Raw genomic sequence first — 14,804 nt, 5'->3', positions numbered from 1 at the left:
TATTGTAGAGATGAGGTCTCGCCAAGTTGCCCAGGCGGGTATCGAACCCGCGGGCTCAGGAAATCCATTCACCTCAGTCTCCCAAAGCATGGGATTACAGGCTGAGCCACCGAGTCCGGCTCCTTTGGGATTTTCTATATAAACGATCATGTTGTTTGTGTATAGAGAAGGCTTTAATTTTAAATTTTCTTATCTGTTTGACTTTATTTTTCTTGTCTTATTGCACTGACTAGAACTTTCAGTACAATGTAAAATAAGAGTTTAGAGAGACGATATCCTTATCTTGCTCTCAAACTTAATAGATAACTTTCAGTCTCACCATTAAGCATGTTGTGAGGGCTAACTTTTTTTTTTTTACTGTATTTGTAGATGCCTTTATCAGATTAGAAAGTTCCTGTTTATTTCTAGGTTGCCACACATTTGTTTTACCAGTAATGTTGAATTTTGTCAAGTGGTTTTGACATTTATTGTTTATTAACTGCTTTTTTTCTTCATTAGTCTGTTAATATAGTGAATTAAATTATTTTTTAAGTTAAAGCATGGTAGTTTAAATTTACTGTTTGCACTTTCTCACCATTCATTCTTCTATCAACAAATTGCTGTCTACCATCCATACCTCTTATTTCATACAGTTCTCTTGCTAAGGTAATGGTCTTCATTTTGTGTAGGTCTTTTGCTCATTTTACATGATGTCTATTAATCATGACCACATCCTAGAAATATGTCTTTTTAGTTTTCTTTTTTTGTGTGTGTTGTGGGTTACTGCTTCCCATTTATCTTGTCCCTCTCGAGACGTGTATTCCTTAATATTTCATTTCTTGCCCTATGTTCTATCTTTCTATCCATTTATTTTCACTCCAAGTATATGTTTTCAGTAGCCATAAACATGCAGGTGACTCTCAAATATGAAGCTACAATCTAGAACTCTCTCTGGTGTGTTCTATACCCAACACATTTACTTGGATATTACTTGGTAATCAACATATATTACCAAACTGACCATGTTACTTTACCTCAATTTTTCCAAGTCCTCTATCGATTTTAGCCTAAAAATTATCAACCTATCAACTCTAAGTCCTGTCTACCCTTCCAGATATATTTCTTGTTTCTTCTCCAGTTATACTCTTATCTTAATCATACGGAATATTATGTTATTATGTTTCCAGATCAAATCACATTTTGCTATTTCACACTTCTGAGTCTTTTTACATATTGTTCCCTCTCTCTGTAGTAATCTTTTCTCTTTAAAATTCCTCATATTTCTCAAAGCTTAGTATACTATTTCATCCTTTTTTGAGGCCTCATTTTTATATGTCTTTGTACTATCTCATATCAAGCTGATAATGATTTACTTATCTGTGCTTTGATATCACCTACTCACAATATTCTGCTGTGATATTGTAATTAGACTGCTATAATTGATTTACATGTTTGTTTCACTTGTCCCATCCCATACACCTTAGTTATTGCATTTTGAGATCAAGGAATAAATATTGATATTTTGCCACCTAGAAATGCTGTGGTACATAGTTGGCGATAAACAAGTATTTGATGGATAAATAGTCTTAGTCATGAATCTAGAGTTTTGCCCCCCATGAAGGCAATTCTGAGTTCTAAAAACTTCCACATTTTAAGTTTAAGTAAGGCCTTTTCAAGGTAAATTTTTGTGGGACTATAGCCAGCAAGCTAAAGTTAGATGCTCTGGTTGTAAGTTGAAAAAGAGAGAAAACTTGAGTGACAACCACAACCCCAGCCACATCACATAAATCTGGGTCTGATTTATAGAACTTTGAAGGAATTATTCATGATGGAAAAATTTTCAGATATAGAGAGCATCGGAAATGTGATAGGGCTTTGCCAATGGGGAGCAATGTAAAAGGTGTCAGTAGCATATATGCATCAATTTAAAATTACTGTTCCTCAGCTAATGACTTCCTATATTGTATGCCTCTATGACAAATTTCTGTAGGCTATAGGTAAGATGACTCACATCTTAAAGATTAAGTACTATTTCTAATGAACATTTGATGACTGATACATCATAAAATCTATGCTGCATGACAACCCATCTTCCTTCTCACAAATGTATTGAAGGGTCAGTCCTTAAACTATACCCCTTATGTCCTCCAAAAATTAAACTTTTGGTTTAACTTTAAAAATCTGTGTTTTAAAAAGTAAAATATAGTTTAAATACATAGCTACTTGGGAAAGCATTTGCCTAATTATATTAGGACATGGGCCAAAGACAAAATAAGGGTCAAAGATGTCAGACTGAAAAAAGAACAAATTATGAATCAGCATCCTATTTATAAGTACACTTAAAAATCAGGGTCATTTTTGTTCTGATAGTAGGAAGTAAGCTCTGAGTTTTGATAATAACTGTAATAAAAATCTCTTTAACTCTTCTCCACTTAATCGACTCTCTGGGGTATCTAATGCTGTGTGTTTTCTCTTAACTGTTCTCCACTTACATTTTAGCTCTGGAGTACCTAATGATGTGTGCTCCCTCTCCAAAATGTAGTGACTGGTTCCCAAGGCCCACTGGAGCTTGTGACCAGAGTAGTAGACCCTAGAACAAGGGTTGGCAAATACAACCTGTAAGCAAAGTTCAGCACACAGTCTGTTCATTTTCCAAATTTTAAAAATAGTGGTAAAATTCACAAAATAAAATTTACCATCTGAACCATCTTAAGTGTACATTTCAGCAGTATTCAATATATTCTTAATGGTGTTCAACCATCACCACCATCCATCTTCTGAACACTTTTCCTCTTAAAAAACTTAAACTCTGTATTCATTAGACAATAGCTTCCTATCCCTCTCTGGAAACTGCCCTTCCGTTTTCTGCCACTACGATTTTGACAGTTCTAAATGCCTCATATGAATGAACTCATACAATATTTGCCATTTTGTAACTTATTTCACTTCGCATAAGGTCTTCAAAATTCATCTATGTTGTTGCATATGTTAAAATTTTCTTTTTTAAGGCTGAATAATATTCCATCATTATGTCTATACCACATTTTTCTTACCTGTTCATTTGCCAATGGAGACCAGGGTTGTTTCCGTGTTTTAGCTACTGTAAATAATGCTGCATGGGTGAATGAGTATTTTTTCAGGATCATGCTTTCAATTCTCTTGGGTATATGCCCAGAAGTGGAATTACTGGATCATATGGCAATTCTATTTTTAATTTTTTGAGGCACTGTCATACTGTTTTCCCCAACTGCTGTATCATTTTACATTTCTACCATCAGTGCAGAAGAGTTCCAATTATTCTACATTTTCACCAACGCTTGCCATTTCAGTATATTTTTTGTATTAGCCATCTTAATGGGCGTAAAGTATCACATTAGTAGTTTTGATTTGAGTTTCTCTAATTATTAGTGATGTTGAGCATCTTTTAATGAGCATGTTGGTTAATATGTGCAAGAAAGATTTTTATACATTTTTTGAAGAAATGTCAATTCAAGTTCTTTGTCCCTTTGTGAATCAGGGCAGTATTTTTTTTTTGTTTTAGTCTAGATATTAATCCCTTATCAGAAATATGATTTGCAAATATTTTCTTCCACTTTGTATATTACCTTTTTACTCTATGAATATTTTTTGTTGCACAACAGTTAAAAATTTTTGCAAAGTACAATTCATTTGTTTCTGTTGTTGTTGGCTGTGCCTTTGTTACATATCCAATAAATCATCATCAAATTCAATGTTGTACAGTTTTGTCTTGTTTTCTATGAAAAGTTACAATTTTGAATCTTATATTTAGGTCTTGTTCCATTTTGAGTTAACTATTGTATATAGTGTTAGGTGAAGGCACAACTTTATTCTTCTGTATGTGGATACCCAGTTTTCTCAGCACCATTTGTTAAAAAGACTCTTTTCCCATTGAATAGTCTTATGCCCTTGTCAATAATCATTTGACTATATTATCAGGGGTTTACTTCTGGACTGTACATTCTATTCTATTTCATTAGTCTATTGCCTGTCTTTATGCCAGTACCATGCTCGTTTGATTACCTTTGCTTTGCAGTACGTTTTGAAACCAGGAGGTGTGAGTCCTCAAACTTTTTTCTTCTTCAATTTTTTTTTGGCAGGGAAACTGTTTGGAATCTCTTAGGATTCCATTTGAATTTTAGATTTTTTAAAATATGTTAGTTCTTCAAAGCAGTATTGGGATTTGGATAGGAACTGCATTGAATCTGCAGATCACTAGGATAATATTGACATCTTAACAATATTAAGTCTTTTAACATATGCATGTAGGCTATATTTTCATCTATTTATATCTTATGTATTTCTTTCAGCATTTGAAAAAAAGTTTTCATTGTACATGTATTTTACCTCTTTGGTTAAGTTGATTCCTAAGTATGTTATTCTTTTTGATGGTACTGTAAATAAAATTGCTTTATTAATTTTCTTTTCAGATTGTTAATTGACAGTCTGAATAAATAGAAGTGATATTTTGTGTCCTACTACTTTTCTGAATTTATTTATTAGTTATAACAATTTTCATGGAATATTTTTTCCAATGCCAGGTTGTATCATATATGGACAGAGATAATTTTATATCAACCTTTCCAATTTGATGGCTTTTTTTTTTTTTCGAGTTGGAGTCTCACTCTGTCGCCCAGACTGGAGTGCAGTGGCCGCTCCCGGCCACCGCAGCCTCGACCTGCTGGGCTCCGGCGATCCTTCCGCCTCAGCCTTCCGAGTAGCTGGAATTACAGGCATGCGCCACCACGCCCGGCTGATTTTTTGATTTATTGTAGAGATGAGGTCTTACTGCCCAGGCGGGTCTCGAACCCGCGACCTCAGGCAATCCACTCACCTCAGCCTCCCAAAGGCGCAGGATTACAGCCTGAGCCACCGAGCCCGGCTTGATGGCTTTTATTTATTTTTCTTGCTTAATTTCTCTGACTAGAATTTCCAGCACTATCTTGAATTGAAATGACAAAAATCAAGGCATGTTTGCCTTGTTCCTAATCTTAAAGGAAAAGCTTTCAGACTATCACTACATGATGTTCAGTGTGAGTTTTCTATATATGACATATTATTTTGAGGTAGTTTCCTTCTATTCCCAGCTTGCTGTTTCTCTTATGAAAGTGTGGGATTCTGTCAAATGCTTCTTCTTCTGCATTCATTATGATCATGTTCTTTTAAATTTATTTTGGTCTTTTAATGTGATATCTTACATTGATTGATTTTCCCATTTGAATTATCCTTGCATTCCAGAAATACATTTCACTAGGTGATGATGTATATATTTTTTCATATGTCATTGTATTTGGTTTTCTAGTATTTTGTTTAGGATTTTGCATCAATGTTCATAAGAAATATTGGTCTAAAATTTTATTTTCTTGTATTTTATTTGTCTGGCTTTGGTATTAGGGTAAAACTGGCCACATACAATGTTAGGAAGTGTTCCATTATCTTCAATAGTTTTGGAAAAGTTTGAGAAGGCTTGGTGTCAGTTTTTTTTTTTTTTAAATGATTCGTAGGATTCATCAGTGAAGTCATCAAGTCCAGGTTTTTCTTCTTTTTGGGGAAGATTTTTGATTACTGAATCAGTCTCCTTACTATTATAAGTTCTTTCAATTTCGTTTGTTTGTGATTTCACCTAGGTAGGTTTTATGTTCCTGGAAGTGTGTTCATTAATCTAGGTTAACCTAACTGCTGATGTGCTTGTTCATAGTACTCTCTCCTATAATTCTTATTTATGTAGAATCTAAAATAATATATGTCTCACCCTCATTTTCTATTTTGATAATTAGTTTTTTTTAGTTCATCCAACTAAAATTTTTTCAAATTTTTTGATCTTTTCAGAGAAACAATATTGGTTTTCATTGATTTTCTCTATCATTTTTCTTTTTTTTTGAGTTAGAGTCTCACTCTGTCACCCAGACTGGAGTGCAGTGGCCGCCCCCGGCCACCGCAGCCTCGACCTGCTGGGCTCCGGTGATCCTTCTGCCCCAGCCTTCCACGTAGCTGGAACTACAGGCGCGCACTACCACACCCGGCTAATTTTTTGATTTATTATAGAGATGAGGTCTCATCAAGTTACCCCAGAGGGTCTATCATTTTTCTATTCTCTAGTTCATTCATCTTTGCTCTAATCTTTATTATTTCCTTCCTTTTGTTAGCTTTCCAGTTTAGTTTATACTTCTTTTTACAGTTCCTCAGGACATAAAGTTAGGTTGTCGATTTAAGATTTTCTTGTTTTTTAATGTAAACATTTATAGCTATACATTTTTCCTTTTCACTGTGTCCCATAAGTTTTGACATGTTATAGTTTCATTTTCATTTCTCCCGAAGGACACTGCACTAAGACAGCAGGGTTGAATTATTGTTCAGAAGCCTTCTTGCCTATAAGACCAAAAGTGTTTATATATGACCATTAACACAAAGTTTACCAACACCTCCCCTAGAAGATTTCTACTTTATGAAATATGTGAGGCAGTTATATTGTGCCTAATCCTTAATATTACTTGTGTTTTTATTGTAGGTATGCTAATTTAATTATATGTTTAAGAAGCTGATGATATATGAGTGCTCTATGACATAATTGGAAGCTGAAAATTGTAAACAATGCATTGTAGGTGTAATTTTTAGGCACACAAGAATGATATGGAATGCTAATCCATAGAATCATAGTTAATGAACAAACGTTGACCTCCCATTAAAGATTGCCAAGGCCGATATTACACATCAAAATGTGGTTGGTATAGACATTAAGAAAAATTTATTGAACACTAATGAGATGATAAAATTATCCGCTTATTCAATTGTGTTCAAAAATATGTTTACGGTGATTAATCTGCATTAAAGGAAAACGTTAAAATTTGAATAGAGTGAGAAGTTATTCTCATCCTAAATAATAACACAAACATCAGAGTTAATAGAAATAAAATTATAATTATAAATCATGGTGGCCACTTGAAACAATGCAACCAGAACCCACAAATTATATATTTTTTCTTTTTCATACTATTTTAGTTATCAGAAAAATTACTAAGACTTTAACAACTTTTTATGATTTATCTTTACTGATCTTATATCTTCACAAAAACAGGAATGGATTTGGTCTAGATTAATTAACATGCATTTATAGATTTATACGTTGTGCAAAATACTCAAAAAATAAGTGAACACATTTTTATGCAGCACTTCCTTTTATACTTGTGAGGAACTTAAAGTTATTTATTTATTATCAAATATAACAATGTTGATTCAGCTGGATCAAGAAGCTCTGGAAATGTTGAAAAAGCTGATATAAATAAAAACTTCTGGGTTGTATTTTTGATAACTTTAGAAGAAAAATCTTACAGATTGCTAAAAAGTCATCAAGATACAACATTTTTTTACTTTTATCACATTAGTTGAAAATGAAATTTCAATAACTTTCCTAAATCTTATAGAAAACTTGGTCAGAGGTTGACAGCTCCATAGAAAATTCTGCACTAAAAAGGAATAATGAAAAATATATGCTATTTGTCAGTATCAGATACATTGGAAGTTATAGCCATTTACAGGAAGATGGCATACAATAATAAACAGTAGTAATACTTTTTTCCCTAAAGTTAAAAATAAAGTTGGAATGATACTGTGTATAACAGAAGCACATAAATCAAAATATAAAAAAGAAATAGATGAAGGTGGAGGACAAAGAGGTTGAGGAAAAACCAAATAAGGTAAAAGAATTCTCAGTTAGGAACCTGAGACCCTCTAGACATCTTTTTATTTTAAATTGAACAGAACAGAAATCAAGTCAATAATGCTCATATTGTAATTGGAGGTACTATGTGGGAAAAATGAAATTTAATTCATAAGCAGCTTTATTAAAATGTTAATATATAAAAACACTAACCAAAATTACTATTTTAAGGTATATAAGCATGTAGGGCATAACTTTTTCAGTAAATCAGTCACTGGTATCATTTAAGTGTTTGAAAGCTATTTTTATTAAAATGCAGGCAGCGTGAACTATAAAATGATAGAAACTTGGATTTAGTAGGTATTTTGTAGGTTATCTAAATCAATCTACTGTGTAGTACTGTGAGTACAATTCCATTTGTAATGTGAGCTCATGAGACTGCATCATATATCACTAAGGAGTTTCTAGAGAAGGAAGCAAGCACTGGGAGTAGCTCTGGCATAAAGGTCTTAAGGAGAACAGGAAGTTGAATTCTGAAAATCCAGATATCAGTATCAAGTCCAAAAGGCGCTTTCTCAGTGGGTGATAGAGCCAGAAGTGAGTAACCAGGCATATTTGGAACAGAGAAGAGAGACCTTGTTGTTTGGTTCAGAGAGGTTTTGTGACCATGACTCACATCTGTCGCTCAGTGGTTTGGGGTTGGCTTAAGGAATCTTGCATAAGAGTGGACAAATGGGGTTCACTTCATGACATCCCTGAAAAATTACACATCTGTTGCTTTAACATTTCCAGGAACAAAATGGCAACTAATTTTTACTACCTTGTTAGGAATGTGTCCTTTGCATTGACCCTCAAATACTCACTTTGACATTTCTAACTACATATTTGTCTGAAAGAGCTATATAAAATAAGCTTGGTCCTTCTTCTGTAGGAACACTTTTACATATTAAAAATTAGCATTTAGGTTGACCAAGGTGGTGTGTGCCTGTAATCCCAGCTTCTTAGGAGACTGAGGTGGGAGGATCACTTGAGCCCAGGAGTTTGAGGCTGTGGTGAGCTGTGATTCCGCCATTGCACTCCAGCCTGGGAGACACAGTGGGAGCCTGACACTCAAACAAACAAACAAACAAACATGTAAACAAACAAACAAACAAAAATTAATGTTTCAAGTTCTCTGGATTTTTCATTACCTTTTAAATATCCCAATTCTTTTTCAGTAATCGCTCAAATGAAATTTGTACCCATATTTGACCATTTGTATAAACTCTCTGCATATACTTCAATTTCTCTGTTATCTAGAAATAAACAGCATAAAAGAATTGTTCTTTATCAGAGAAAATAGAAATATTACTTCTAAATTGGCGACTTTGCTTTCAACTCTTAATGTTGCTGAAGGTTATAGCAGATTATTACTAGAAGTCAGGCAACAGAGTTGTCTCAGATTGAGCTAACAGCTAATCATCAGTTACTGCCATAGACCTTATTCAGACACTGCCACTGCTCAGCAAGCCCAGTGTTTTTCATCCTGGACATTTGCTCCTAAACATTTGAGCATATTGACGTCTCTTGAGTGAATATGTAAGAAAGTGCTTATGAGTATTAATTTGTCAAAAACTGAATAAAATTCAGAGTTTTGATGTGGCTATCTAAAAAGCTAATATGATGGAAATGAAAATAATATTGTCTGGAGAATAGAGAGGAAAATTTGTCTTCAAATATTTAAAGATTAATCAGACGAAGAGGAATTAAATTAAATTAAATTTCCCTTAGCATCGGAGGATAAACATGATAGTAGAATATCCGGGGTGAAGTACTTGCTCCGTTCTCTTACCCTCACTGTACATTTGAGCAGCTTATGCCCTCTTTGAACTTTACTTTTCTGGTTTGCCAAATGGAAATTAAAAAGATTCGTACTTCAAATCATTGATGAAATAATATACTTGAAACTGTTTAACATAATATAAATGTGTTTATTGAGTCAAGTTCCTTGGCTTCTCTAAACACAATCTTTATCTGTCAAATATTTGTTCATTCATTTGTGTATTTTGTTAGTCCCCTTAACATCACTGAACAATGGTTCCTGTCTCCTCAAGTCACAGAGACCACCACATTCTCCTATATTTTCTTCCCCCAGGGACTAACCCGAGTTGATGGTGAAATGACATTCTTTGCTTCCCTTCTATGTAGTTGTTTCATAATTTTTTTTTTTCTGGGACTAGTTTCTAACATTGGGAGAGTAATTCTGGCAACTTTTAATCTTTTGTGGCCCAAAGTGGAAGTCTTTGGTATTCTTTAGTAATTCACTCACCAAATGTATGTTTATTTAATTCTTCACCAAACATGGCAATGAGCTGGCATGTTTGATGGAGTGTGAATATAATACAATTCCTTTTTTTTCTCCCAAGAATCTTAAAATCCTAGGGGGAAGAAACAAAACAGTCAAGCATAGTAATAAGTATAACATGAGGCATGAATCAACTGGCATATGTTACTGGTAAAATTACTTGCAAAGTGAGTGCCGCAGTATTAGTTAATTCTGACTGAAGACACCGGAGAAGACTCCATAAGAAGCCTTCATATATTTGATACAGAGGTTGAAGGATAAAAAGTGTTTTAACTGATAAAGAGCTTTTCCATTAAGCCTTCCCCAATCCTTTCTGTCAGAATTTGCTACTCACTCTTTTGTATTTTGTTTTTCAGATTTATTGTCTCAATTATCCCTGATTGGTGTATAGCATAACCGTGGAGGTGGGTAACTGTATCACCTCCATAATGATAGGCTCATTGAAAGCAGGAACTTTGCCTAAGGTGATCCATCTCTGCCTCATTCTCCTTCAAAGGTAAATTTGAAGTCTTCTTAATCTAGTAATGCATCTTCTGCCTTCTTGCCAAATGCAACAAATCTCAGAAAATAATATTTATTGAATGAAACAGAAACGGAGTGTTAAATTGAATAGGGGACAAAGGGCTAGGGAAGGATCAATAATATATCCTGCCATTAAATTGCAGGTCAAATCTCATTATAATATGCTTGGAGGGATTTGCTAAATTTTCTGTGTAGTGTTGTATTTTGTCATATTAGGAATTACTTGAAATAAGCAGATCAGTAATAGATTTTTGGTACCCTTTCCCCCAGTCAGAGATGGTTAATGTTGCAGTATTTGTTGATTTGGCCTGTAGTAATACTTGGTCATTTGGGTGAGATGTTTTCTCCAAAAACAGACAAATGCTTATAATGACAAAAACTAGTAGTATTATCTAGCAACTGCAAAGGAGTCTGAAGGAGGAGTAATCAGAAAAATATATATACAAATAATTACAGTTTTCCCATTTATCTAATCTTCAAATTTCAGGGAATGTATAACACAAATAAGTTGAAAGTGGAAAATTACAAATTAGAGTTCTACTAGAGCAGGAAAATTATGTATTAGGCTAAAAATTTTAATTCACAAGCTGTTAAAATAAATAAAAAATTTAGAAGTTAGTGTATTTTATTTATTATAATTATACATACAGTTTTGAACAAGAATCAGTTTTGTGTATGTGTGGGGAGGGAAACTGTAGTAGGTTGAGTCATGGCCAAGTCCTATTTTCTGGAATGTGAAATGTTACTTTATTTGGGAAAAACAGTCTTTGCAGATGTCATTAGGTTGCAATTCATGTCATGTGTGACTGTGTGTGACTGTATCCTAATTTCCTCTTATTATGAAGGCACACATCAAATTGGCTCAGGTCTCAGTGTAATGAGGAGATTATCTTGAATTATCTGGCTGGACCATAAATGCAATCCTAAATGTCCTCATATGAGACGCCAAGGGAGATAACGAGAAGAACAAGAGACAGTGTGACTAGCAAGGCAGGGATAGGAGCAATGTGTCCTCAGATCAAGGTATGCAGACAGCCCCCCGAAGCTGGGAGAGGCAAAGGACAGAGTCTCTCTTAGAGTCTTCAGGAAGAGTGTGGCCCTGCTGACATCCTGGTTTTGAACTTCTAACCTCTAGGACTGTGAAAGAATACATAGTAGCTCTAGGAAACTAATACAGAAGCATTTTGAGTTTTATAAATTAAAGATGATATGAACAATTACAATTAGACTATCAAAATGAATTTTAAATAATTATGCTATGTAATATAAACATCTAATGTCATAAGCATGAAATGGGAAGTAATTTACTACATAATAAATACATAGTTATTAATCTGAGGTTGGAAGAAATGAAGTTTAGACGAGGAGAACTGAATAGTCTGTGGACCTGAGAAGAAATGCTGGAATGAGAGGTCTTCCTTGACTTAATGGCTGTATCCTTTTTTTTTTCTGTTGAAGTCTCACTCTGTCGCCCAGACTGGAGTGCAGTGGCCGCTCCCGGCCACCGCAGCCTCGACCTGCTGGGCTCCGGCGATCCTTCTGCCTCAGCCTTCCAAATAGCCGGAATTACAGGCATGCTCTACCACGCCAGGCTGATTTTTTGATTTATTGTAGAGATGAGGTCTCCCTGCCCAGGCGGGTCTCGAACTGAGGGCTCAGGCAATCCACTCACCTCGGCCTCCCAAAGGCACGGGATTACAGGCTGAGCCACCAAGCCCCGCCTGGTTGTATTCTTGAAAAGTTATTTATGTGCTTAATATTATCAGTCAAATCATGTTTTAATTGTTCCATAGTTAATACTAGGGTAAAATGTCAAATATATTGGTTATTGAATGTTCCATAAGTGTCCTACGCTGACGTTTTAAATTTTCTTTACAATTTTTAGGCGTAATTAGCAACATAGATATTGCCATTGTTTTGCTTGAAATCTATGAGACTGTTAGTCTACCAAAATGGCACAATTTTAATTCGAAGTTTAGTGAACGCCCATAAGTTAGGAAACGAATGTCAATAAGATTGCTTCCTATGAAATATTTTACGAAAAGTCACTTTTCTTTCAGAGTCTGGAATAAGTCTGAGATGTCCAGTTGTGTATAGCTTAAAGGATTCAAAAAGCATCTGGAGTGCAAGGGTTGGTAATGCACAGGTTGTCCTTATAGAGAAGACAAGAGGTCATAAAGAATAACAGTGTCACTGCCGTGATGAGATTGTGTACTTTGTGTGGCGTAGATTGTTTTAATTTCTTTACTGATCTGGGAGTTTACTTTTTTCCAATTGACTGTAGTTGCCGCTTGAACCACACGGGCTTGAACTGCACAGATCCACTTATATGTGACTTTTTTTCAATAAAAGTTACTCTGCACGTGTCTACCTTTCCTGGTTCCTCATCTCTTCCGCCTTTGCCACCCTGAGACAGCAAGAACGCTCCTTCTCTTCCTCCTTCCTCCTCAGTCTACTCAATGTGAAGATGATGAGAATGACTTTTCTGATGATTCACTTTCACTTAATGGATAGAAAATACATTTTTTCTTTCCTACACTTTTCTTGATAACATTTTCTTTTCTCTAGCCTACTTTATTGTAAGAATATAGCATAATATACAAAGTATGCGTGAGTTGATTTTATATTGTTGATAAGCCTTCTGGTCAACAGTAAGATATTAAAAGTTAAGTTTTGAGGCAGGCAAAAGTTATATGTACATTTTGGACTGTGTGGGGGTTCCATTCTCTTAGCCTGCATGATGTTCAAGGGTCAACTGTAATTAAAATTCGATTACTGTGTTAAGTTTATATGGTAGAGTACCATTTTGATATGGATAGTCTATGAGTCTGCTAAGGCTGCCTTAGCAACTACCACAGTCTGAGTGACAAACCACAAAAACTATTTTTACAAAATTCTGGAGGCTAGAATTCCAAGATCAGGATTTCAGAAAAACTGGTTTCTTCTGAGGTCTCCTTTCTTAGCAGGTAGCTGGACACCTTCCCCCGGCATCTTCACATAGTCTTCTCTTGGTGGGTATCTGTGTTCTAATTTCCTCTTCTTATAAGGATACAAATAAAATTGGTTTAGGTCTCAGTGTAATGATCTCATTTAACCTTACTTACATCTTTGAAGTCCTTATCTCCAAATACAGTCACATTCTGAGGAGGGCTAGATTTTCAGCATGTGAACTTTGGGGGGATGCAATTAAAACGTGCAGATAATTACATTTGTATAAAGAATGTTTGTATTTATGTATTATCAGAATGTACGCATTCACTATACAAACCTAATTATTCATGTGAAAAGGATACTGGTTATCTATGGTTCCTTCTATCACATGAAAAAAAACACTAAAATATATATAAGAATTAAGTATATATTTTCCCTGCCTCTCATTATAGGGATTATGGAAATGTCCAATTAAAAAGACAATATTCTTCAGTAATGTTTTCTAAAAGGAATATTTAAATCTTCTTTTATTGCAAGATATGAACCAATATTTCTTCATATCCAATTATCCCTTGAATTCAGTGTGGTCTGTGATCAATGAGCATTTCAATTATGCTCTCCTAGACTGCATTAATATGAATAATATCGCTTAAAATCTGTCACCAATTTCAGGTGTATTATCTTTTAAAAAGAAAGAGTTTTGGCAACATTTCATAAGCTGCATGCTACAAGATATTAATAGATGCTATATAAAAAACTTTCTGCTTTCAAATAATTTTGTAAGTCTTTGTTAAAGCTAAGATGTTTCCATGTTTGAGCGTTTCTTTGAGTTTTCGATTTTCCAAAGTGAATTAACTTTGTGGAAAATAACACGGAACATTTCTGAATTGTATTTGATCATAAAAAAATTTGTGGAAGAAGTACCTTAGAACACACATTTTGAAGCAGAAATGATGAAGAGTCTATTACTATATTCTCCCTCTCTCTTAAAATTTTATGAGTATTTAGTTTTTATTTATTTTGCTAATTATATGATGCTGTTTATTAGCAGTGTCTATACATATGCATTGTCATTCTCACAGGCATAGAAGTTCAGCACTGAATTTCAGGCTGTCATCCATTTAGAAAAGACTGTGAAACCATTTGTGTAAGTAAAATCTCTGGAGCAGGGAAAGAGCACAGAGTTTAGGCCAAACACAGGGAATTCGGCAACACAGAGAGGTGATCCCACAGGCTGGGCAAGTATTGCTGCTTAGCAGAACTGAAATAAGCTCTGAGAGGCTTATGATAAATATTAATTAAGTATTAGCATCATTTTTACACAAGGAGAGTGAGTTTCAGAAAGATTTTGTA

Source organism: Carlito syrichta, unplaced genomic scaffold, assembly GCF_000164805.1.
Source record: "Carlito syrichta isolate Samal-C Ts95f unplaced genomic scaffold, Tarsius_syrichta-2.0.1 Scaffold313327, whole genome shotgun sequence".
Lineage (NCBI taxonomy): Eukaryota > Metazoa > Chordata > Mammalia > Primates > Tarsiidae > Carlito > Carlito syrichta.
This window is presented reverse-complemented; position numbering follows the sequence as displayed.